General features: G+C 41.5%; 1 protein-coding gene across 1 annotated transcript in view; it reads right to left on the bottom strand.

The window, feature by feature from the left end:
- Positions 1–26,703, bottom strand: part of LOC128657923 (gastrula zinc finger protein XlCGF66.1-like) — a 172,154-nt gene that overhangs the window by 91,899 nt on the left and 53,552 nt on the right. The window lies entirely within an intron of this gene.

Raw genomic sequence — 26,703 nt, 5'->3', positions numbered from 1 at the left:
ATCTGTAAGCATAAATTATGTTTTCCTTACATAAGGCAGGGAGAGTCCACAACTTCATTCCTTACTGTTGGGAAAACTATACCCAAGTCCAGAAGACACTGAAAGAATAACGGGAGGGAACAAAAAAGAGAGGTGGACTCTAGTCTGAGGGCACCACAGCCTGCAAAACTTTTCTCCAGAAAGCTGCTTCAGCCAAAGCAAACACATCAAACTTGAAAAATTTAGAAAAAAAGTGTTTAAGGAGGACCAGGTAGCCACCTTACAAATTGGATCCATAGAAGCTTCGTTCTTAAAAGCCCAGGAGGAAGCCACTGCTCTAGTGGAATGTGCCGTTATCCTCTCAGGAGGCTGTTGTCCCGCTGTCTCATAAGCTATGCTGATGACACTCCTCAACCAAAAAGATAGGGAAGTAGTAGCCTTCTGCCCCTTACGCTTCCCCGTATAGATAACTAACAAAGAGGAAGATTGTCTGAACTCCTTAGTAGCCTAAAGATAAAACTTCAAAGCAAGAAACATGTCACAGGCACCGGGCTGCAAGGGTTAAACCTCTACCCCCCTACTACCTCACCCCTGTTGTTCCTCAGCTGTTTTGGGCTCCTCAGAGCAACTGTGATCTCTATGAGTCTTTGTTTGCTTGTTTTTGTGTTTCTACTTTGTCAGAGAAGAGCTGGTTACTGACCCTCCTAGGCTGGCCGGGCTCCTGGAACTCCCGATCGGCCGCCTCACAACGGACACCAGCCTAACCCCTCTCAGGCTGGCCGGGCTCCTGGAACTCTCGGTCGGCCACAGAACAGCAGGACACCCGCTAACTTTACCTCTGGTCGCTCCAACGGCCCTTTGCCCCAGAGCTCCGCTCTTTTGGGGATTCGTAGCCCCTAGGGAGGACAAGAGGAGGGGGAATTACCGGAGGGGAGCTCCGTTGGGAACCGGGGGTTTTGGACACCCCTACCCCCATAACATCAACGGACTGTATCTCCAGTCCCCAATAACGAATCACCCCGCTTTTTGGACTGTGGCATCTGGGGACTGAGAGCTTTCAAATGACACCCTGGGTCACCAAAAAACCGCCTCCACCCCTGGGTAATAGGATTCTGTGAGACTGTGGCTGCTATGGAGGCGCCAGCCTGTCTGGAGGGGCAGGAATAGCGGGAACATTGTCCAGTGTCTCATCAAGATGAGCTTTGTGTATAAAAGGAGTGTGTGTTTTCCAATAAAATTAGTTCTTCTTTGTTCCACCTAAATGCTAGTTGTCTAGTTATTTGGGTGGGGATTGCTGAAATCACTTTTTCTCTGCTACATAGTGGCTCGTTCCAGGTGTTGGAAGATCGTTTTGGCAGAGCTAGCCAGTCGGGGTAGCAGGGAATTCGTCACAAACCCTTCTCCAGTCCATTCTGGAGAAAAGATACAATTCTGGCAACCTTAGCCTTATGCCAGGAAAACCCACGCTCTTCACACCAGTACAAGTAAGTCCTCCACACGTTATGGTAGATACGACGAGCAACTGGCTTACGAGCCTGAATCAGAGTGTCGATAACACTCTCAGAAAATACTCTCTTGGCTAAGACTAAACGTTCAATCTCCACGCAGTCAGCCTCAGAGAATCTAGATTTTAATGTACGAAGGGACCCTGTATCTGCAGATCTCTGCGACAAGGAAACCTCCACTGAGGAGATGGGGACATCCCCATCAGATCTGTAAACCACGTCCTTTGCGGCCACGATGGAGCAAACAGAATCATTGATGCTCAGACCTGCTTGATGCGGGCCACCACATGAGGGAGAAGTGGTAATGAAGTAAAAAGATATATGAGTCTGAACCTACATGGCACTGCTAGGGCATCTATTAGCTCCGCTTGAGGATCCCCCGACCTCGACCCGTACCTGGGTAGCTTGGTATTGAGGCAGGATGCCATGAGATATATCTCTGGCATCCTCCACTCGCTGCATATCTCTGCAAACACCTCGGGGTGGAAAGACCATTCCCCTGGGTGAAATGATTTCCAGTTGAGGAAGTCCGCTTCCCAGTTGTCCATACACCGAATGTGGATCGCTGACAGCGTACAGTTGTGAGTCTTTGCCCACTTTAGTATCTAAGATACTTCTCTCATCGCCAGGGAAGTTCTCGTTCCCCCTGAAGGTTGATGTAGGCAACCAAAGTTATACTGTCTGATTGAAATCTGATAAACTGGGACGGACCAAGAAGAATGTAAGCATTGAAGATTGCCCGGAGTGCCAAAATATTGATCGGAAAGGAGGACTCCTCCTGAGTCCACAACCCTTGTGTCTTCCTGGTATTCGAAACGGCTCCCCAGCCAGATAGGCTTGCGTCCGTAGTCACAAAGGCTTGCGTCCGTAGTCACAATCTCCCAGGATGATCTCAAGAAGCACGTGCCTTGGGACAGATGTTCTGGACAGAGCCACCAAGAGAGCGAGTCTCTCGACCGGTTGTCTAACAAAATCTGTTGAGACAGATCTGAATGGTCGCTGTTCCATTGTCTCAGCATACAGAGTTGTAAGGGAATGAGATGGAATCTGGCAAAAGGAATGATGTCCATACAGGACACCATGATTCCAATCACCTCCATACACTAAGGGACTCAAGAAGGCCTGGAGGGCAAGACATGCAGTAGTTAGCTTGCAACGTCTCTGATCTGTTAGAAATATCTTCATAGATAAGGACTCTATTATAGTACCCAGGGAAATTCACCCTGGTATTTGGAGAAAGAGAACTGTTTTCCATCCATTTGATCGAAGAACACTGAGAAGGGACTCCTAGTGCTCCAGTGTGCCTGTAACAAGATATTGTCCATGTAAGGTGCTACTGCAATACCTCGTGTTCTGGAAACAGCTAGAAGAGCCCCCAAAACCTTCATAATTATCCTTGGGGCAGTAGCTAGGCCAAATGGAAGGGCTATGAACTGGAAGTGCTGATCCAGAAAAGCAAAATTCAGGAACTGAAAATGTTCCCTGTGTATTAGAACGTGAAGGTATGCATCCTTCAGGTCTATGGTGGTCATAAACGGTCCTTCCTGAACCAGAGGAAGAATTGAGCGTACCGTCCATCTTGAAGGAGGGGACACTGAGAAACCTGTTTAGGCACTTCAGGCCAAACGGAAGGGCTATGAACTGGAAGTGCTGATCCAGAAAAGCAAACTTCAGGAACTTAAAATGTTCCCTGCGCCGGTTGAAATAAAAACCCTGCATGTTGAAACATCTTCCTCAGAAAAGTTATTTTTATCCATCGGCTCTCTAAAGGAATAACTATCCTCAAGGGGGAGAGTAGTACGCTTAGCAAGCGTTGAAATAGCGCCATCCACCTTAGGGATGGAGCCCACATTTCAAATTGAGAGTCAGGGACCGGGAATCATTTTTTAAAAGGTAGACGAGGGCGAAAAGAAGATCCGATTCTTTCCCATTCGTTACTAATAATGTACGCTATTTTAACGGGCACAGGAGAAGTCAGAGGGACCTTCCTGTCTTCATAAACCATGTCTAATTTAATAAAAAACACAGATGTTCAATTTTAAATATAAAGGAGGGCTCCTCCACTGTAGGAGGTTTAGACACTGAAGTCCCCGACTCAGAAAGCTCGCCCTCTGAAGCTACAGAGGTTAACTCATCCTCGGACAGCTGGGACATAGTAGCTAAATCCGACAAATATGTAGATGACTCTAGGTCAGGAGAACTATGTTTAACCATTCTCTTACGTTTGCCAGAGGAAGTTAAGGCACTCAGGGCCGCAGACACCACCGATTGTAACTGTGTGGTAAAGTCCGCAGGAAAAAAGCCCCCTCAAGATGGAGGATTAGTTGTGCCGTGGGGAACTGCATATGGAGCGTGGAACATAGAAAGGGTAGTAATCTCTCGGGACATAGAATCCTGAGAGGTAAACGGCTCAGAGGGACTAATAGCGCTATGGGCTAGATGTATCAAACGCTAGGTGAACTCTGTATGTGCTTCGACTGTAACTGCACCCCAGCTCTCCTCTGGAGAAGCGCACATGAGCACCTGAATTTATAAAAAAAAAATAGGCGTAACTTTGTGCAGGCGAGCTGGGGCGTAATAATGATACATTTTGCCTGTTGGAAAAGCATTTACTCCCTATTTATCACAGTACATCCATATAAATATTTAAGCCGCCATGTTTTGATTATTAAAAAAGTGTTTTTTAGGTAACTATTTAGCTTATAGTTATATTATATAATGTTTTTTTTGTGCTGTTTTTGCCATATGTTGATCATTTAAGATTGCAAAAATAAATATATATATATATATATATATATATATATAAAACTGTGGAAGCGCAAATTTCTGACAATAACAGTCTCTTCTTGGCGCTGAGCCTTTGAAAAATTAGTTAAAAGAAGAAAGTAATGCATCACAAGATGTAAAAGCATGTATTATAATGGTGTTCGCCTCAGTCTGTATGGCGTAATATACAACACGCAATTGAAGCCGAAATTTCAGTTCCCTATCGGCGCAAAGCAATGATAAACAAGAAACTAGGCGTATTTGTTGGTCGTGCTGTTAAAGTACGCCTACTACTAATGTATATTGTTGCACTCAGGAGCGTGCCTGTGCGCCTAGGCGAATGCAAGCGGAGTGCGAAGAAGTTCCTTTCAGATTTGTGCAATTATAGGCGCAGAGTGCTTTGATGAATATGACGATCAGTTCGTATGCGTCATTTTGGACGGAATTAAAAGGAGAATGGCTTTGATAAATGTACCCCTATGAGTATCAGCAGGCTTGTCTCCCATCTTAGACTTTAGAACAGTATTTAGGCAAATGGAACAAAATTGAGCAGGTGGGCAAACCACGGCCTCCTCACAATATAAACAGGAATTATTATTCAGGACAGAAGGAGTGAAACCTTCTAATGTAGTATCAGAGTCCTCCATAGCTTTGTATATACCCACAGAAGGACAAACAAAAAGAAGATTTTTTTTTTTTTTTTTTTTTTAAACCAGCACCTTTATACTCCCAATGGCTGGGGCACTCACCACCTCCTAGATCCAGACAGCTAACAGTGCTCTCCTCAGGAGTGATGTCTGCAGCAAGATCGTAGGAAATGAAAGAGAACGCACCCGGTAACGTGGTGCGTAAGACAGGACTTCCCCTGCTATGAAAAGGGTGCTAAGCTATTATGAGCTACGCAACACTTCAAAAACGAAAGTGAAACCAGTTTGTTCCAAGCCAAAAACACACACAGTCTATGAGCCCGAAAACTCTCACATTAAAGCAAATATAAAATTCCCGATCTGTTCAAATAATCTCCCTGAAGGGGATATTAACCCGTGATCCTATCGAGGTATAAAGGAGCAAAACTGTGACCCACTATAGCGTTTAAAGTGTATATATAAAAACGTTCTTACCCTCCAGGATCCATGCTGTGGAACAGGCACAGCCTCTCAAGTGTGACAGTCTTGCAGCAACGCTTCTGACATGGACTTGAGTGTGTAACAGCAAGTAGTGAAACTCGTCAATACTGATTGCTCAGGAGCTGTTAGCAACAGATTGGATGGGTTCGCAGAAAAACTTTCCCTGCATCTCCAGACTCTAACTTTCATCTTTAGTCTCACTGAGAGGATGACATGATTACTTAAAACTCCATTCCTTTCTTGAAGGGAACATACTCATTACAGGACTATCCAAATCTTCTGACACTTCTCTGCCACCTCCTACAGTGACGAAAGGCAAATAATGACTTGGGTGAAGTGGGAGGGATATTTAAGCCTTTTGGCTGGGGGGTCTTTGCCTCCTCCTGGTGGCCAGGTGTTGTATTTCCCAACAGTAAGGAATTAAGTCATGGACTCACCCTGCTTTATGGAAGGAAATACTAGAGGAGACTTTTTAACTTTAAAACAATTACAAAAACATTACTCAACTAATCATTTTAAATTCTGATAAGGGAGGATCAATATTACTTCAAGATAGGGACAAATATGTATTGGACGCTAATAGACATTTGAGCTACACTAATACATATGCCAGAATTACTTTCAATCCCACAATTAAATTTAAGAAAGAACTGAATGACTTTTTACAAACTGCAATGAGGCAGGGTATTAGAACTACTTGCACAATGGATTGTCTAGTAGTGATCCACTCTCCCAGAGGGCCAGTATTCAAACATCTACCAAAGGTTCACAAAAATCCTTCTCTCTCACCCTCTGCTTTTTGGGATTAGTACACACACATGCCCTCTGTGTAGACCAATTATTTCTGGTACTGGCACTCTAGGAGAGAAAGCCAATCAGAAATCACTTCCTCTTTAGGCATATTTCGCTAAAAGAATTCCTCATGCATACGGGGCCTTTTTGATGATTATGTAGTTAGGATTGGCAGAGCATTCTGTATCTGACTGACATCTATGTGTCATATTGGACAGTTCCTCTGCAATCCGATTGACAGCCCTGCCATTTAGTTTATTCTATATGCAATCTCAATCGGTAGTGCCGTGCTATATTGAAACACAAAATGTGCATTCACAATTTTCGTTTTTGCACAATGCAGTTGACTTGCCGTTCTATAATTAGTTTGAGTGCAAGTGCATTTTTTTTATATAACACGCTGCTTGTGTCAATCCTGTTGACTGCTAATTTATTATTATAGTTTCATATTCCTAATGTTTATTCATTATATAAGGTAAATAGTAACTTATATTCAATATTAATAATTTGTGTTTTGTGGGTGTACTTTTCTGCATTAATTTGATGCTCCGTATACTTGAGGGAGTCAACAGAAGTGATATTCAACGCCCCTTAGTGACTAGGAGTAATAGTTAAAGGGATACTGAACCCAAATTATTTCTTTCATGAGTCAGATAGAGCATGAAATTTTAAGCAACTTTCTAATTTACTCCTATTATCAAATTTTCTTTATTCTCTTGGTATCTTTATCTAAAATGCAAGAATGTAAGTTTATATGCCGGCCTATTTTTGGTGAACAACTTGGGTTGTCCTTGCTGATTGGTGGATAAATTCATCCACCAATAAAAACATGCTGTCCATAGTTCTAAACCAAAAAAAGCTTAGATGCCTGCTTTTTCAAATAAAGATAGCAAGAGAACGAATAAAACATAATTTATGCTTACCTGATAAATTCCTTTCTTCTGTAGTGTGATCAGTCCACGGGTCATCATTACTTCTGGGATATTACTCCTCCCCAACAGGAAGTGCAAGAGGATTCACCCAGCAGAGCTGCATATAGCTCCTCCCCTCCACGTCACTCCCAGTCATTCGACCAAGGACCAACGAGAAAGGAAAAGCCAAGGGTGAAGTGGTGACTGGAGTATAAATTAAAAAATATTTACCTGCCTTAAAAACAGGGCGGGCCGTGGACTGATCACACTACAGAAGAAAGGAATTTATCAGGTAAGCATAAATTATGTTTTCTTCTGTTAAGTGTGATCAGTCCACGGGTCATCATTACTTCTGGGATACCAATACCAAAGCAAAAGTACACGGATGACGGGAGGGATAGGCAGGCTCTTTATACAGAAGGAACCACTGCCTGAAGAACCTTTCTCCCAAAAATAGCCTCCGATGAAGCAAAAGTGTCAAATTTGTAAAATTTGGAAAAAGTATGAAGCGAAGACCAAGTTGCAACCTTGCAAATCTGTTCAACAGAGGCCTCATTCTTGAAGGCCCAAGTGGAAGCCACAGCTCTAGTAGAATGAGCTGTAATTCTTTCAGGAGGCTGCTGTCCAGCAGTCTCATAAGCTAAACGAATTATGCTACGAAGCCAAAAAGAAAGAGAGGTAGCGGAAGCTTTTTGACCTCTCCTCTGCCCAGAGTAAATGACAAACAGAGAAGACGTTTGTCGAAATTCCTTAGTTGCCTGTAAGTAAAATTTTAGAGCACGGACTACATCCAGGTTGTGCAGTAGACGTTCCTTCCTTGAAGAAGGATTTGGGCATAAAGAAGGAACAACAATCTCTTGATTGATATTCCTGTTAGTAACTACCTTAGGTAAGAACCCAGGTTTAGTACGCAGGACTACCTTATCCGAATGAAAAATCAAATAAGGAGAATCACAATGTAAGGCTGATAATTCAGAGACTCTTCGAGCCGAGGAAATAGCCATTAAAAATAGAACTTTCCAAGATAACAACTTTATATCAATGGAATGAAGGGGTTCAAACGGAACGCCCTGTAAAACATTAAGAACAAGGTTTAAACTCCATGGTGGAGCAACAGTTTTAAACACAGGCTTAATCCTGGCCAAAGCCTGACAAAAAGCCTGGACGTCAGGAACTTCTGACAGACGTTTGTGTAACAGAATGGACAGAGCTGAGATCTGTCCCTTTAATGAACTAGCAGATAAACCCTTTTCTAAACCTTCTTGTAGAAAAGACAATATCCTAGGAATCCTAACCTTACTCCAAGAGTAACCTTTGGATTCACACCAATATAGGTATTTACGCCATATCTTATGGTAAATCTTTCTGGTAACAGGTTTCCTAGCCTGTATTAAGGTATCAATAACTGACTCAGAAAACCCACGTCTTGATAAAATCAAGCGTTCAATTTCCAAGCAGTCAGCTTCAGAGAAGTTAGATTTTGATGTTTGAAGGGACCCTGAATCAGAAGGTCCTGTTTCAGAGGTAGAGACCAAGGTGGACAGGATGACATGTCCACCAGGTCTGCATACCAAGTCCTGCGTGGCCACGCAGGTGCTATTAGAATCACTGATGCTCTCTCTTGTTTGATTCTGGCAATCAATCGAGGAAGCAACGGGAAGGGTGGAAACACGTAAGCCATCCTGAAGTCCCAAGGTGCTGTCAGAGCATCTATCAGGACTGCTCCTGGATCCCTGGATCTGGACCCGTAACGAGGAAGCTTGGCGTTCTGTCGAGACGCCATGAGATCTATCTCTGGTTTGCCCCAACGTCGAAGTATTTGGGCAAAGACCTCCGTATGAAGTTCCCACTCCCCCGGATGAAAAGTCTGACGACTTAAGAAATCCGCCTCCCAGTTCTCCACTCCCGGGATGTGGATTGCTGACAGGTGGCAAGAGTGAGACTCTGCCCAGCGAATTATCTTTGATACTTCCATCATAGCTAGGGAGCTTCTTGTCCCTCCCTGATGGTTGATGTAAGCTACAGTCGTGATGTTGTCCGACTGAAACCTGATGAACCCCCGAGTTGTCAACTGGGGCCAAGCCAGGAGGGCATTGAGAACTGCTCTCAATTCCAGAATGTTTATTGGCAGGAGACTCTCCTCCTGACTCCATTGTCCCTGAGCCTTCAGAGAATTCCAGACGGCACCCCAACCTAGAAGGCTGGCGTCTGTTGTTACAATTGTCCAGTCTGGTCTGCTGAATGGCATCCCCCTGGACAGATGTGGCCGAGAAAGCCACCATAGAAGAGAATTTCTGGTCTCTTGATCCAGATTCAGAGAAGGGGATAAGTCTGAGTAATCCCCATTCCACTGACTTAGCATGCACAGTTGCAGTGGTCTGAGGTGTAAGCGTGCAAAGGGTACTATGTCCATTGCCGCTACCATTAAGCCGATTACCTCCATGCATTGAGCCACTGACGGGTGTTGAATGGAATGAAGGGTGCGGCAAGCACTTTGAAGTCTTGTTAGCCTGTCCTCTGTCAGGTAAATCTTCATTTCTACAGAATCTATAAGAGTCCCCAGGAAGGGAACTCTTGTGAGTGGAACGAGTGAACTTTTCTTTTCGTTCACCTTCCATCCATGTGACCTTAGAAATGCCAGCACTAACTCTGTATGAGACTTGGCAGTTTGAAAGCTTGAAGCTTGTATCAGAATGTCGTCTAGGTATGGAGCTACCGAGATTCCCCGCGGTCTTAGTACCGCCAGAAGAGCACCCAGAACCTTTGTGAAGATTCTTGGAGCTGTAGCCAATCCGAATGGAAGAGCCACAAACTGGTAATGCCTGTCTAGGAAGGCAAACCTTAGGTACCGATAATGATCTTTGTGAATCGGTATGTGAAGGTAAGCATCTTTTAAATCTACAGTGGTCATGAACTGACCCTCTTGGATCATAGGTAAAATTGTCCGAATAGTCTCCATCTTGAACGATGGAACTCTTAGGAATTTGTTTAGGATCTTTAAGTCCAGGATTGGTCTGAAAGTTCCCTCTTTTTTGGGAACCACAAACAGATTTGAGTAAAACCCCTGTCCCTGTTCCGATCGTGGAACTGGATGGATTACTCCCATTAACAAGAGCTCTTGTACGCAGCGTAGAAACGCCTCTTTCTTTGTCTGGATTGTTGACAATCTTGACAGATGATATCTCTCTCTTGGAGGAGAGTATTTGAAGTCCAGAAGGTATCCCTGAGATATTATCTCTAGCGCCCAGGGATCCTGAACATTTCTTGCCCAAGCCTGGGCGAAGAGAGAAAGTCTGCCCCCCACTAGATCCGATCCCGGATCGGGGGCCCTCAATTCATGCTGTTTTAGGGGCAGCAGCAGGTTTCCTAGTCTGCTTGCCCTTGTTCCAGGACTGGTTAGGTTTCCAGCCTTGTCTGTAGCGAGCAACAGCTCCTTCCTGTTTTGGTGCAGAGGAAGTTGATGCTGCTCCTGCTTTGAAATTACGAAAGGAACGAAAATTAGACTGTCTAGTCTTGGCTTTGGCTTTGTCCTGAGGCAGGGCATGGCCTTTACCTCCTGTAATGTCAGCGATAATCTCTTTCAACCCGGGCCCGAATAAGGTCTGCCCTTTGAAAGGTATATTAAGCATTTTAGACTTAGAAGTAACATCAGCTGACCAGGATTTTAGCCACAGCGCCCTGCGTGCCTGAATGGCGAATCCTGAATTCTTCGCCGTAAGTTTAGTAAGATGTACTACGGCCTCCGAAATGAATTAGCTAGTTTAAGGACTCTAAGCCTGTCCGTAATGTCGTCCAGAGTAGCTGAACCAATGTTCTCTTCCAGAGACTCAATCCAGAATGCCGCTGCAGCCGTGATCGGCGCAATGCATGCAAGGGGTTGCAATATAAAACCTTGTTGAACAAACATTTTCTTAAGGTAACCCTCTAATTTTTTATCCATTGGATCTGAAAAAGCACAGCTATCCTCCACCGGGATAGTGGTACGCTTAGCTAAGGTAGAAACTGCTCCCTCCACCTTAGGGACCGTTTGCCATAAGTCCCTTGTGGTGGCGTCTATTGGAAACATTTTTCTAAATATCGGAGGGGGTGAGAACGGCACACCGGGTCTATCCCACTCCTTAGTAACAATTTCAGTAAGTCTCTTAGGTATAGGAAAAACCTCAGTACTCGTCGGTACCGCAAAATATTTATCCAACCTACACATTTTCTCTGGTATTGCAACTGTGTTACAATCATTCAGAGCCGCTAACACCTCCCCTAGTAATACACAGAGGTTTTCCAGTTTAAATTTAAAATTTGAAATATCTGAATCCAGTCTGTTTGGATCAGAACCGTCACCCACAGAATGAAGTTCTCCGTCCTCATGTTCTGCCACCTGTGACGCAGTGTCTGACATGGCCCTAATATTATCAGCGCACTCTGTTCTCACCCCAGAGTGATCACGCTTACCTCTTAGTTCTGGTAATTTAGCCAAAACCTCAGTCATAACAGTAGCCATATCCTGTAATGTGATTTGTAATGGCCGCCCAGATGTACTCGGCGCTACAATATCACGCACCTCCCTCTGAGCGGGAGATGTAGGTACTGACACGTGAGGCGAGTTAGTCGGCATAACTCTCCCCTCGTTGTTTGGTGAAATTTGTTCAATTTGTACAGATTGACTTTTATTTAAAGTAGCATCAATACAGTTAGTACATAAATTTCTATTGGGCTCCACTTTGGCATTGCAACAAATGACACAGGTATCATCCTCTGAATCAGACATGTTTAACACACTAGCAAATAAACTTGTAACTTGGAAATACAATTCAATTAGAATAATATTAAAACGTACTGTGCCTTTAAGAAGCACAGAAGATCTATGACAGTTGAAAATTAATAAATTGAAACAGTTATAGCCTCAATCCTTGAAAATAACACAACTTTAGCAAAGGTTTAATCCCATTAGCAAAGATAACAAATTCTGAAAGCAGGAAACAAATTACAGAATAAACGTTTTTTATCTCAGTCAAACTATAATTCTCACAGCTCTGCTGAGAGAAATTACCTCCCTCAAAATGAGTTTTGAAGACCCCTGAGCTCTGTAGAAATGAACCGGATCATGCAGGGAATACAATGAGTTGCTGACTGAAATATTTGATGCGTAGTAAAAGCGCCAAAAAACGGCCCCTCCCCCTCACACACAGCAGTGAGGGAGAACAGAAACTGTCAGAAAACAGATTAAGCAACTGCCAAGTGGAAAAATAGTGCCCAAACATTTATTCACTCAGTACCTCAGTAAATGAAAACGATTTTACATTCCAGCAAAAACGTTAAACATAATCTCTAGTTGTTAAACAGCTTTATGTATTTCTTACAGTGTAATTCTAGTGAAGTACCATTCCCCAGAATACTGAAGAGTAAAGTATACATACATGACATTATATCGGTATGGCAGGATTTTCTCATCAATTCCATTGTCAGAAAATAAAAACTGCTACATACCTCTATGCAGATTCATCTGCCCGCTGTCCCCTGATCTGAAGTTTACCTCTCCTCAGATGGCCGAGAAACAGCAATATGATCTTAACTACTCCGGCTAAAATCATAACAAAAACTCTGGTAGATTCTTCTTCAAACTCTGCCAGAGAGATAATAACACACTCCGGTGCTATTTTAAAATAACAAACTTTTGATTGAAGATATAAAACTAAGTATAATCACCATAGTCCTCTCACACATCCTATCTAGTCGTTGGGTGCAAGAGAATGACTGGGAGTGACGTGGAGGGGAGGAGCTATATGCAGCTCTGCTGGGTGAATCCTCTTGCACTTCCTGTTGGGGAGGAGTAATATCCCAGAAGTAATGATGACCCGTGGACTGATCACACTTAACAGAAGAAAAAGTGGTAATAGGAGTAAATTAGAAAGTAGCTTAAAATTGCATGCTCTATCTGAATCATGAAAGAAAAAAATTGGGTTCAGTGTCCCTTTAATGCCCCTTAGTACAGCCCTACTTCCAGCCTGCTCATTCACATTAACACCCTCCCTGGAACTATATGAGTGTTACTGTGATGTAGCTGAGGCGTACGGGTAATAATGCGCATGTGCCAGGGGCCATAATGGATTCTCCTGATTTGTGCATATGATTGCTATTATTGGCAGATTAGCAGTGAAATTTGGAGGGCTTGGGCAAGCTTATAAACTTTAAAGGTAAATTGCATAAAAACTTTAAATATTTGTTAAACAATATATTGCATAATTCTTTAGAAGGCAATGTTCTGTGCGATGCAAATGAGAAAACTTGCAGGTTTTCTATTTCTTTAAACAAGCTGGTCTCACTGATTTGTCTCGCCAGCTGTATGCAGGTGAAGTTTATTCAAAATTCACAATACACTTATTTTAACTAATAGAAACACAAAATATGCTAAAATATAGACAAAAGCAAATTGTAGTGAAAAAAATTCAGTTTAATTTGGAATTGATGCAAATGGAGACTTTATATCAGCCCCAGTTGTTCTCCAGTTACCTTCTCTCTCCCATGTGAAATTTTGTATCCCAGAGAGCTTCAATACTTTCTATGGAAGACATATCTCTGGGATTTCCACGTGCTTTCCCTTTTCTTAGAAAATTAAGTGAGTTCTGCCCCTGTGAAGTCAGCACTATAGTCTCTCTTCAAACTAGAGAATGTTTTATTATCTGGCCCTTAGAAAGTAATGACGCTCTCTGGGAAACTGACAGTTTTTCAGTTTTAATTTAATTAAAAAGACATGCAAAGTGCAATCTAATTGGTAAAAGATACACATAAATATACAAAGTATGAGCCTAAGTTGTTAAAGTTACACAGAAACTTTATTTGTAAAATTTGTTTGTAGAATTTATAAAATCACAATCCCAAATACACTGCTGTATACAAAATAAAATACAAAATAGAAAGTGCAAAGTTTGAATGTAATACAATTTAATCTGAAGTGTAAATTGATATAAGAGAAAGCAAAAAGTGTAAATGCAGCAGAAATGTCATGTCATGCTGTGCTATATTGCACTGGACTTATCTCTCCTTTACATACAGAAATGCAGGGAATGTCCTTTGGAGAAGTAAAGCAAAATCTGCCTTTTGAAAATTTTACTAGGGATCTCGCAGTACTGGAGGATCATTTTAGAATATCTCACCTGAGAGGCGAGGTTTTGAATATAAAGGCATCTAGTTATCAAGCCGTTAACCGCAAATACGCTGGAATTCCGCAGTGTATTTGTGGCGAGGCTGATTTGCCTTAGTTATCAACCCCTACTGCCCGGCAAAAGTAGAATATAGTGACGTAAGCTTCGATCCGCCGGACTCAGTCCGACACAGATCGATGCTTACGTCACTACAGATGTTCCGAACGCAAGTTCGGCACAATCTGACTACTTTTGGTAGTTATCAAACTACTACCAGGTACGCTCGCCACTATTCCGGGCCAGCGTACCTGGATTTCAATACGCCGCCCTGGAGGCGGCGGATCCCTTAGGAATCAATGGGAGTCTGACCATAGCGAAAGTTCATGTTCGTTGCAGCCCGATATCCCATTGATTCCTATGGGAAACGTCTACACCTAACACCCTAACATGTACCCCGAGTCTAAACACCCCTAATCTGCCCCCCCTACACCGCCGCAACTAAATAAATTTATTACCCCCTAAACCGCCGCTCCCGGACCCCGCCACCACCTACATAAACTTATTAACCCCTATCCTGCGGATCCCGGACCCCGCCAGAACTAAATGAAAGGTTTAACCCCTAAACCGCCGCTCCCGGAGCCCACCGCCACCTATATTAAAGTTATTAACCCCTATCCTGCCCCCCACTACACAGCCGCAATCTACATTAAACTCATTAACCCCTAAACCGCCGCTCCCGGACCCCGCCGCAACTAAATTAAATGTTTAACCCCTAAACCGCCGCTCCCGGACCCCGCCACCGCCTATATTAAACTTATTAGCCCCTAAACTTAAGTCTAACACTAACACCCCCTAACTTTAATATTATTTTAATAAATCTAAATCAAACTTACTCGTATTAACTAAATTATTCCTATTTAAAACTAAATACTTAACTGTAAAATAAACCCTAAGATAGCTACAATATAATTAATAATTACATTGTAGCTATCGTAGGGTTTATATTTATTTTACAGGCAACTTTGTATTTATTTTAACTAGGTACAATAGCTATTAAATAGTTAATAACTATTTAATAGCTACCTAGCTAAAATAATTACAAAATTACCTGTAAAATAAATCCTAACTTAAGTTACAATTAAACCTAACACTACACTATCATTAAATAAATTAAATAAATTACCTACAATTACCTAAAATTAAATAAAATAAAATAAACTATAGTACAAAAAAAAACACACACTAAATTACAGAAAATAAAAAAGAATTACAAGAAGATTAAACTAATTACACCTAATCTAAGCCCCTAATAAAATAATAAAGCCCCCAACATAAAAAAATGCCCTACCCTATTCTAAATTACCAAGTAACCAGCTCTTTTACCAGCCCTTAAAAGGGCTTTTTGCGGGGCATTGCCTTAAAGTAATCAGCTCTTTAACCTGAAAAAAAAAATACTAACCCCCCAACATTAAAACCCACCACCCACATACCCCTACTCTAACCCACCCAATCCCCCCTTAAAAAAACCTAACACTAACCCCCTGAAGATCTCCCTACCTTGAGCCATCTTCACCCAGCCGAGCCGAATTCTTCATCCAATCCGGGCGATGTGGTCCTCCATCCGGTAGAAGTCTTGATCCAAGCGACAAAGAAGAGGTCCTCCATCCAGGCGATGTCTTCCTCCAAGCGGCATCTTCTATCTTCTTTCTTCCAGGTCCATTTTCAGACCGCCGACGCGAAACATCCACCTTCCCCGATAGACTAACGGCAAATGACGGTTCCTTTAAGGGACGTCATCCAAGATGGTGTCCCTCGAATTCCGATTGGCTGTTATGATTCTATCAGCCAATCGGAATTAAGGTAGGAAAAATCTGATTGGCTGATTCAATCAGCCAATCAAATTGAAATTCAATCCGATTGGCTGATCCAATCGGATTGAGCTTGCATTCTATTGGCTGATCTATTGAGCCATATTAGGTTTAATTTTAACTTAGGTTAGGATTTATTTTACAGGTAATTTTGTAATTATTTTAACTAGGTAGCTATTAAATAGTTATTAACTATTTAATAGCTATTGTACCTAGTTAAAATAAATACAAAGTTGCCTGTAAAATAAAAATAAATCCTAAAATAGCTACAATGTAATTATTAGTTATATTGTAGCTATTTTAGGGTTTATTTTATAGGTATTTAGTTTTAAATAGTCATAATTTAGTTAATACGAGTAAGTTTGATTTAGATTTATTAAAATAATATTAAAGTTAGGGGGGTGTTAGTGTTAGACTTAGGTTTAGGGGTTAATAAGTTTAATATAGGTGGTGGCGGAGTCCGGGAGCGGCGGTTTAGGGGTTAAACATTTAATTTAGTTGCATCGAGGTCCGGGAGCAGCGGTTTAGGGGTTAATGAGTTTAATGTAGATTGCGGCGGTGTAGTGGGAGGCAGGATAGGGGTTAATAAGTTTAATATAGGTGGCGGTGGGCTCCGGGTGCGGCGGCTTAGGGGTTAAACAGTGGGAGGCAGGATAGGGGTTAATAAGTTTAATATAGGTGGCGGTGGGCTCCGGGTGCGGCGGTTTAGGGGTTAAACAATTTATTTAGTTGCGGTGGGGTCCGGGATCCGCAGGATAGGGGTTAATAAGTTGAATATAGGTGGTGGCGGTGTAGTGGGCGGCAGGATAGGGGTTAATAGGTATAATGTAGGTGGCGGAGGGGTCCGGGAGCGGCGGTTTAGGGGTTAATACATTTATTATAGTTGTGGCGGGGTCCAGGAGCGGCGGTTTAGGGGGTAATAACTTTATTTAGGTGCGGGGGGCTCCGGGAGCGGCGGTTTAGGGGGTAAAACAGTGTAGTTTAGTGTGGGTGCTTAGTGACAGGCTATCAAAAAAGCTGCAAAGAAGTCGATGAGCAGCGAGATCGATGACTGTTAGTTAACAACAGTCCGCTGCTCATCGCTCCGTACTTGGTGCGAGGATTCTTGACAGCTTTTTTGATAACTTTGGCGAACGTATTCAGGTCCGCGGCGGCGATGGTAGGCGAGCTTAGGCGAGCGTATTGGGGCGGCGAATGCAGGAAAGTAGACGGCTTAATACATAGAGGCCTATGACTACATTGAACCAACTAAGTTGAGGTCAGAAGTTGATCAAATGAGCAGAACAGATTGTTTGAGATATAAAGATTACACTGTAGCTAGATCTAGGGATTCTTCATTTAGGTTTATTACAACATATAGCAAACAATTTGGAAAAGAGTGTGATATTATTTGAATATTTGTTCCAATATTAGAAAAGGATTCCAAAAAAGGCAAGGATATACATCAATATGGTATTCAATCTGCATCTAGAAAAGCTAAAACAATTGGGGCGCGATCCGATAAAGATCGTAGTTTGCGGCGCAAGCGAGGGAACCCCCGCCGTCCGTAGTTTCAGCTCGCAACTCGAGCTATCCTATATACGGTGCCGTCAGATGCTAAAGTGCCGTAAATCGATAAACCAGCGATGTCCAGAAATCTGCGTAAGTACAAATTTCTGGAGTCGCCAGTGACTTACGGCACTTTAGAAACTGCCGGCGACTACAAAACCTGACTAAATTATTAAATCTCCCGTACTGTCTAACACGCCTCCCAAACATAGCCTGACACGTCTAACCCTCTATCCGCTATACCCCTTCACTATCCTAACAATAAAAAATGTATTAACCCCTAAACCGCCGCTCACGGACCCCGCAGCCACCTACATTATCTATTTTACCCCCTAATGTGAGCTCCTACCCCTCCGCCATCTACATTAACTACCCACTAATGTGAGCTCCTACCCCGCCGCCATCTACATTAACTACCCCCTAATGTGAGCTCCTACCCCGCCGCCATCTACATTAACTACCCCCTAATGTGAGCCCCTTACACCGCCGCCAGCTATATTAAAATTATTAACCCCTAATCTAATCCACCTACCCCGCCGCCAGCTATATTAAAATTATTAACCCCTAATTTAATCCCCCTACACCGCTGCTAGCTATATTAATTACATTAAGCCCTAATTTAATCCCCCTACCCCGCCGCCAGCTATATTAATTACATTAACCCCTAATTTAATCCCCCTACCCCGCCGCCAGCTATATTAACCCCTTAATGACAACTGACGTACCAGGTACGTCATGCATTAACAAGCAGTTAATGACAATGCACGTACCTGGTACGTCAGTTGTCTAACAGAGTGCTGGAAGTGATCACAATCACTTCCAGCAGCTCTGAGGGTATTGCAGTGATGCCTCGATATGGAGGCATCCTGCAATACCCCTTTACAAGCCTCCGATGCAGAGAGAGCCACTCTGTGGCCCTCTCTGCACCGGTAGTGATGGTGCCGATGGTGCCTTTGTCCGGTGGGAGGAGGGAGCGTGTGCGCGCGCGTGCACGATGCGAGCGCACATGCACGGGTGCGCGTGTGCACGTGCACGCATTAGCCACACTGACACCAATGAAGGAAGGGGGGAAAAAAAAGTTAAAAAAAAGTTAAATTTTTTTTTTTTTTTTTTTACATATAAAAGGATCTGGGATGGGGAGGGGGTGGGGGTATTGTGGGGGGGCTGCTACACTACAGAAATAATTAAAAATACAAATAAAAGTTATAAATAAAATTTAAATAGTTTGGTTTGTGGGGCCAAACTGGGTACTGGCAGACAGCTGCCAGTACCCAAGATGGCGGTAATTAGGTAGGGGAGAGGGTTAGAGAGCTGGAGGGGGGGATCAGGGAGGTTGGTGCTAAGGCAGGGGTCCATCACAACTAAAATATTTTATAATTTTTATTTAAAAAAAAAAACAAAAAAACTTTTATTTAGTACTGGCAGACTTTCTGCCAGTACTTAAGATGGCGGTAACAATTGTGGGGTGGGGGAGGGAAGAGAGCTGTTTGGGAGGGATCAGGGGGTGGGATGTGTCAGGTGGGAGGCTGATCTCTAAAATTAACCCTGCAAGCTACCTAATTTAACCCCTTCACTGCTGGGCATAATTCACGTGTGGTGCGCAGCAGCATTTAGCGGCCTTCTAATTACCAAAAAGCAACGCCAAAGCCATATAAGTCTGCTATTTCTGAACAAAGGGGATCCCAGAGAAGCTTTTACAACAATTTCTGCCATAATAGCACAAGCTGTTTGTAAATAATTTCAGTGAGAAACCTAAAATTGTGAAAAATGTAAAGTTTTTTTTTTTTATTTGCTCGCATTTGGCGGTGAAATGGTGGCATAAAATATACCAAAATGGGCCTAGATCAATACTTGGGGTTGTCTACTACACTACACTAAAGCTAAAATTAACCCTACAAGCTCCCTACAAGCTCCCTAATTAACCCCTTCACTCCTGGGCATAAAACATGTGTGGTGCGCAGCGGCATTTAGCGGCCTTCTAATTACCAAAAAGCAACCACAAAGCCATATAAGTCTGTTATTTCTGAAAAAGGGGATCCCAGAGAAGCATTTACAACCATTTGTGCCATAATTGCAGAAGCTGTTTGTAAATAATTTCAGTGGGAAACCTAAAGTTTGTGACAAAATTTGTGAAAAAGTGAACTTTTTATTTTTTTTTATCGCATTTGGCGGTGAAATGGTGGCATGAAATATACCAAAATGGGCCTAGATCAATACTTTGGGATGTCTTCTAAAACAAAATATATACATGTCAAGGGATATTCAGGTATTCCTGACAGATATCAGGGTTCCAAAGTAACTAGCGCTCATTTTGAAAAAAAGTGGTTTGGAAATAGCAAAGTGCTACTTGTATTTATTGCCCCATAAATTGCAAAAAAAGCAAAGAACATGTAAACATTGGGTATTTCTAAACTCAGGACAAAATTTATAAACTATTTAGCATGGGTGTTTTTTGGTGATTGTAGATGTGTAACAGATTTTGGGGGTCAAAGTTAGAAAAAGTGTGTTTTTTTCCTCATATTTTATCATTTTGTTTTTAGTAAATTATAAGATATGATGAAAATAATGGTATCTTTAGAAAGTCCATTTAATGACGAGAAAAACGGTATATAATATGTGTGGGTACAGTAAATGAGTAAGAGGAAAATTACAGCTAAACGCAAACACTGCAGAAATGTAAAAATAGCCATTGTCATTAAGGGTAAGAAAATTGAAAAATGGTCCGGTCATTAACCCCTAATTTAATCCCCCTATACCGCCAACAGCTATATTAAATGAATTAACCCCTAATCTAATCCCCCTACACCGCCGTCAGCTATATTAAATAGATTAACCCCTAATCTAATCCCCCTACACCGCCGCCAGCTATATTAACTATATTAACCCTAATTATATTAGGGTTAATATAGTTATTATATTATATATATTAACCCTAATTATATTAGGGTTAATATAGTTAATATCGTTATTATATTATATATATATATATATATTAAGTATAATAACCCTATCTAACTCTAACATCCCTAACTAAATTCTTATTCAAATAAATCTAATTAATATTATTAATTAAAATATTCCTATTTAAATCTAAATACTTACCTATAAAATAAACCCTAAGGTAGCTATTTTAGGGTTTATATTTATTTTACAGGTAACTTGGTATTTATTTTAACTAGGTACAATAGCTATTAAATAGTTAATAACTATTTAATAGCTACCTAGTTAAAATAATTACCAATTTACCTGTAAAATAAATCCTAACCTAAGTTACAAATACACCTACACTATCAATAAATTAAATAAACTACAAATATCTAAACTAAAATACAATTAAATAAACTAAACTAAATTACAAAAAAAAAAAACACTAAATTACAAAAAATAAAAAAAGATTACAAGATTTTTAAGCTAATTACACCTATTCTAAGCCCCCTAATAAAATAATAAAGCCCCCCAAAATAAAAAAAGTCCCTACCCTATTCTAAAATACAAAAGTTAACAGCTCTATTACCTTACCAGCCCTTAAAAGGGCCTTTTGCGGGGCATGCCCCAAAGAAATCAGCTCTTTTGCCTGTTAAAAAAAAACACAATACCACCCCCCAACATTACAACCCACCACCCACATACCCCTACTCTAACCCAAACCCCCCTTAAATAAACCTAACACTACCCCCCTGAAGATCTCCCTACCTTGTCTTCACCCAGCCGGGCAGAACTCTTCATCCGATCCGGGCTATGTCTTCAATCAAGCGGCAGAGAAGAAATCTTCCATCCGGCGATGTCTTCATCCAAGCGGCAAAGAAGTCTTCCATCCAGCGATTTCTTCAATCAAGCGGCAGAGAAGAGGTCCTCCATCGGGGCGAAGTTTTCTTCCAAGCGGCATCTTCAAACTTCTTTCTTCGCTCCTCCGACGCGGAACATCCATCCGGCACGACGACTTCCTGATGAATGAGGTTCCTTTAAATGACGTCATCCAAGATGGCATCTGTCGAATTCCGATTGGCAGATTTTTCTACCTTAATTCCGGATCGGATGAAGAGTTCTGCCCGGCTGGGTGAAGACAAGGTAGGGAGATCTTCAGGGGGGTAGTGTTAGGTTTATTTAAGGGGGGTTTGGGTTAGAGTAGGGGTATGTGGGTGGTGGCTTGTAATGTTGGGGGGTGGTATTGTGGGGGTTTTTTTTACAGGCAAAAGATCCGATTTCTTTGGGGCATGCCCCGCAAAAGGCCCTTTTAAGGGCTGGTAAGGTAATAGGGCTGTTAACTTTTGTATTTTAGAATAGGGTAGGGACATTTTTTTATTTTGGGGGGCTTTATTATTTTATTAGGGGGCTTAGAATAGGTGTAATTAGCTTAAAAATCTTGTAATCTTTTTTATTTTTTGTAATTTAGTGTTTGTTTTTTGTAATTTAGTTTAGTTTATTTAATTGTATTTTAGTTTAGATATTTGTAGTTTATTTAATTTATTGATAGTGTAGGTGTATTTGTAACTTAGGTTAGGATTTATTTTACAGGTAAATTGGTAATTATTTTAACTAGGTAGCTATTAAATAGTTATTAACTATTTAATAGCTATTGTACCTAGTTAAAATAAATACCAAATTACCTGTAAAATAAATATAAACCCTAAAATAGCTACAATGTAATTATTAATTACATTGTAGCTATCTTAGGGTTTATTTTATAGGTAAGTATTTAGATTTAAATAGGAATATTTTAATTAATAATATTAATATTAATTAGATTTATTTTAATAAGAATTTAGTTAGGGATGTTAGAGTTAGATAGGGTTATTATACTTAATATATATATAATATAATAACGATATTAACCCTAATATAATTAGGGTTAATATAGTTAATATATATAATAACTATATTAACCCTAATATAATTAGGGTTAAAATAGCTGGCGGCGGTGTAGGGGGATTAGATTAGGGGTTAATCTATTTAATATAGGTGGCGGCGGTGTAGGGGGATTAGATTAGGGGTTAATTAATTTAATATAGCTGGCGGCGGTATAGGGGGATTAAATTAGGGGTTAATGTAATTAATATAGATGGCGGCGGGGTAGGGGGATTAAATTAGGGGTTAATGTAATTAATATAGCTGGCGGCGGTATAGGGGGATTAAATTAGGGGTTAATGTAATTAATATAGCTGGCGGCGGTGTAGGGGGATTAAATTAGGGGTTAATGTAATTAATATAGCTGGCGGCGGTGTAGGGGGATTAAATTAGGGGTTAATAATTTTAATATAGCTGGCAGCGGGGTAGGAGCTCACATTAGGGGGTAGGTAATATAGCTGGCGGCGGGGTAGGAGCTCACATTAGGGGGTAGTTAATGTAGGTAGCGGCGGTGTAGGGGGCTCACATTAGGGAGTAGGTAATGTAGCTGGCGATGGTGTAGGGGGATCACATTAGGGGGTTATACTTTTAATGTAGGTGGCGGCGGGGTCCTGAAGCTGCGGTTTAGGGGTTAAATACTTTATTAGGGATTGCGGCGGGGTATCGCGGTTGACAGGTAGATAGACATTGCGCATGCGTTAGATGTTAGGTTTTATTTTGCAGATCTCGGTTGACAGGTAGATAGACATTGCGCATGCGTTAGGTTTTATTTAGCAGGTAGTTTATGGAGTTACGGGGCTCCAATACACAGCGTAAGGCTTACTACGGCTGCATTTTGTGGCGAGATGAAAATGGAGTAAGATTTCTCCATTTTCGCCACGTAAGTCCTTACGCTGTATATTGGATACCAAACTTCCCAGGTTTGGTATACCTGCCTATGGCCCAAAAAACTACGGGTGAAGGCAGAAATATACGAGCGTAACTTCTAGGTTACGCCGTATATAGGATACCAAACCCACGCAAAATTCGGCGACGCTGCATATCGGATCGGGTCCCTGGTGAACATTTTTACAAAAAAAAAAAATCAGACATCAATCATACTTGGTTAAAACCAAAAGTTGTTTTTTTTACAGCTGTGGGTGCTCACCATGCAAAAGTTGTGAATATGTACATAAAAGGTGATTCCTTTACATCTACAGTAATGAAGCAGCTCTTTCACACAACATACAAATGATGTTCTAAACAATATGTAGGATGTAAATGTACTAAAAGAAAATTTAAAACTGGACCCATTATGGGGTACAATGATATACATCAAATCAAAGAGAAAAATTAAATAATCTTTGAGAAAGCGGATGCAAAACAAGTCAGATGACGTGCAAGGTCAGTGTAACATGAATGCTGAACTTTAAGAGTTGACTTTTACTTATGACCAATAAATGGAAGAATTTTACTTAATTTTTCTCCTTAATTGGATGTGTCATTGTACGAAACAGTGGGTCCAGTGTAGAAAAGTGGATTGTCTTCGATATTGTTGATTTGTTTAGCTGACAGAAGGATGTGTGTAAAGCTGCAACAACTAATCGGCATAATCGATTATGAAAATAGTTGTCAACGAATCTCATAATCGATTAGTTGGTTTGCAATTACTTAGTCTGTGCACAACACCAGCTGCTTCACTTCAATGAGCTCCTGCACATGGTATTGTGTTTTATGGTTATGCCGTCAGGACAGTTGTCATTGTTCTATCTCAAATGTTCCACCTTAATGCATTATGCCATATCAATTCCATACCACCTTAACATTGTTTCCTGCTGCCTATAAAGCCTGCACTGACTAAACAATCTTTGCTGGTTTATTGAAGTGATCTACTCACATCTCCAGCTCGTCTCCTTGTGTTAGCAAGTACTCTGCTGCTTCTAAAGAAAACCTCTCGTTACTACTTGGCAAAAGCGCTGTTTGTTGTCTTTCCTTCCGGCTTACTCTGACGTCACTCTACAAGCCGTTCACTCGATACACGCTGCTGAGGCCTGGCAGCGTTCCAACTTCCACAGCTTGCACGGACCTTGTGAAACACAGTCACAGCTCTCCGGAACTCATACACTCACTGTGTCTTCAGCTTGCTACATCAACAGCATTACATCTGCCTATCAGGTTCCGTATGTGTAATTAACCTGTTGTGATCTGACTCAGCTTCTCACATAACTTGTGCCTAAAGCTTGGTATCTCTTGTTTGCTGTACTTTGTGCACTAACTGTTCAGCTTGGGTTAATATCTGCCAGCTAACCCCCAGCTATAGCTTTACTTGTCTCTAAGAAACGCCTAGTATCTTAACAATCCTGCAGTATGCTTTATTAACGTATGCTATGAGTACTAATTATTGTCTTGGGCTTAACTAGACTTTACCTAAAGTCATTTACTACTTATTATCTAATGTTCTGCCTAGTAGTAATCCAGTAATTACACATTTAGTTATTGGAAGCTTGAATAGGCAATATAACAAGTAGTTAAGATTACATGTTTCCTTACTAGCAAGCATAAATCTTGGTCTGTAACACAAACTCAATTTACTTAGTTCTATCCTAGAGTTCTATCCTCAAGATAAGTAAAATTAGTCACATAATCTAGTGACTCATTACATAATAAACCAGCCCTATATATAAATAATTGTAACTATGGAGCCTTCAGATGTGGCCCCTCAGCTACATAGTTTAAATCAGCGCCTGGACAACTTAACTCAGGCATTCAGAGATTTACAGGTGGAAAACCAGAGTCTCAAAGCCTGCCTTAGAGAAGTGTTGGCCAATAGGAGAATGCTGGAAATGACCACCAGGCTGAGCCCCAGGTCTCATACCCTGAGAAATTTTCTGGGGATTGCTCCACCTTTCGCCAGTTTAGAAACGCTTGCCTATTGTTATTCGATTTAAAGCCGAGAACTTATCCTACAGACAGATCTAAAGTACTAACTGTTCTTTCCTACCTGCGTGGGGAACCTCGGGCCTGGGCTGACTCGTTTTATGAGTCCCAGGACCCAATATTGAATTCTTTAGATACCTTCCTAAAAGCTTTATCTAATCTTTATGATGATCCTTATCGACAGATCACTGCTGAGACTAAACTCAGAGGTCTCAAACAGCTAAAATCTCCAGTAGAGGAGTATATAACCCGTTTCAAAATTTGGGCCAGAGATTCGCTCTGGAATGAGGTCTCTCTCAAGAATCAGTACAGAATGGGGTTGTCAGAGGAGGTCAAAGATGAACTCTCCAGAACTGGTATACCAGATCGCCTAGAGGATTTCTATACCTTAACAACTACTATAGATCGCAGACTTCGAGAGCGTAGACAGGAACGAGGTAGCTCTGCCCGTCCTACACGCCGGTTGCTCCCAACTCCGCCTACTACTACTCCCCCTGACCAGCCTATGGACATCAGTTTCCTGAGGGGACCTCTCACCATGCAAGAAAAGACCAGACGCCGTAATCTGAATCTTTGTATGTACTGTGCTGGAACGGAGCATGTGGTCAAGGATTGTCCCCTGCTTTTAAAACAAAAGCTAGGTAAGACAAAATCAGACAGTAATTGTCTACACACAAAGTCAGCCTCATCAACTTATATTACCTTACCTTTACAATTGCAGTGGGATAAGCACAGGATCAGCACTAACGCCATCATTGATACAGGCGCATGTACAAATTTCATTGATGTTCGTTTGGTTAAATGTAATAAAATTCCTTTTCAGTTAAAAAGCACTCCACTGCCTCTCAAAGTCATTGATGGGTCTCACTTAGCTTCTGGTCCAGTATCACAGCAAACTGTCCCTCTTTTAGTTACAACTCCCTCTGGTCATACCGAAACAATCACTTTTGATATCATATCCTCTCCTATCTACCCTATTGTTCTGGGAATTTCCTAGCTTCGTTTACACCAACCCACTTTGCACTGGTCCACTCTCTCTCTTTCCTTTCCCTCCTCCTACTGTACTACCACTTGCTTCCCTAGAAAACATATCTTGATCACATCCACTCCTGTCATACCTGCTGAGTATTCTGATTTTTCTAATGTATTCAATAAAAAAGAGGCCGAGATATTGCCTCCCAATAGGGCCTATGATTGCCCCATAGATTTGCTGCCTGGTGCAACGATACCTCATGGCCATATTTATCCCCTCTCTAGACCTGAGTTACAACATCTTAAAACTTATATCACTGAGAATTTAACAAAAA

The sequence above is a fragment of the Bombina bombina genome, chromosome 4 (assembly GCF_027579735.1).
Source record: "Bombina bombina isolate aBomBom1 chromosome 4, aBomBom1.pri, whole genome shotgun sequence".
Classification (NCBI taxonomy): domain Eukaryota; kingdom Metazoa; phylum Chordata; class Amphibia; order Anura; family Bombinatoridae; genus Bombina; species Bombina bombina.
This window is presented reverse-complemented; position numbering and strand designations above follow the sequence as displayed.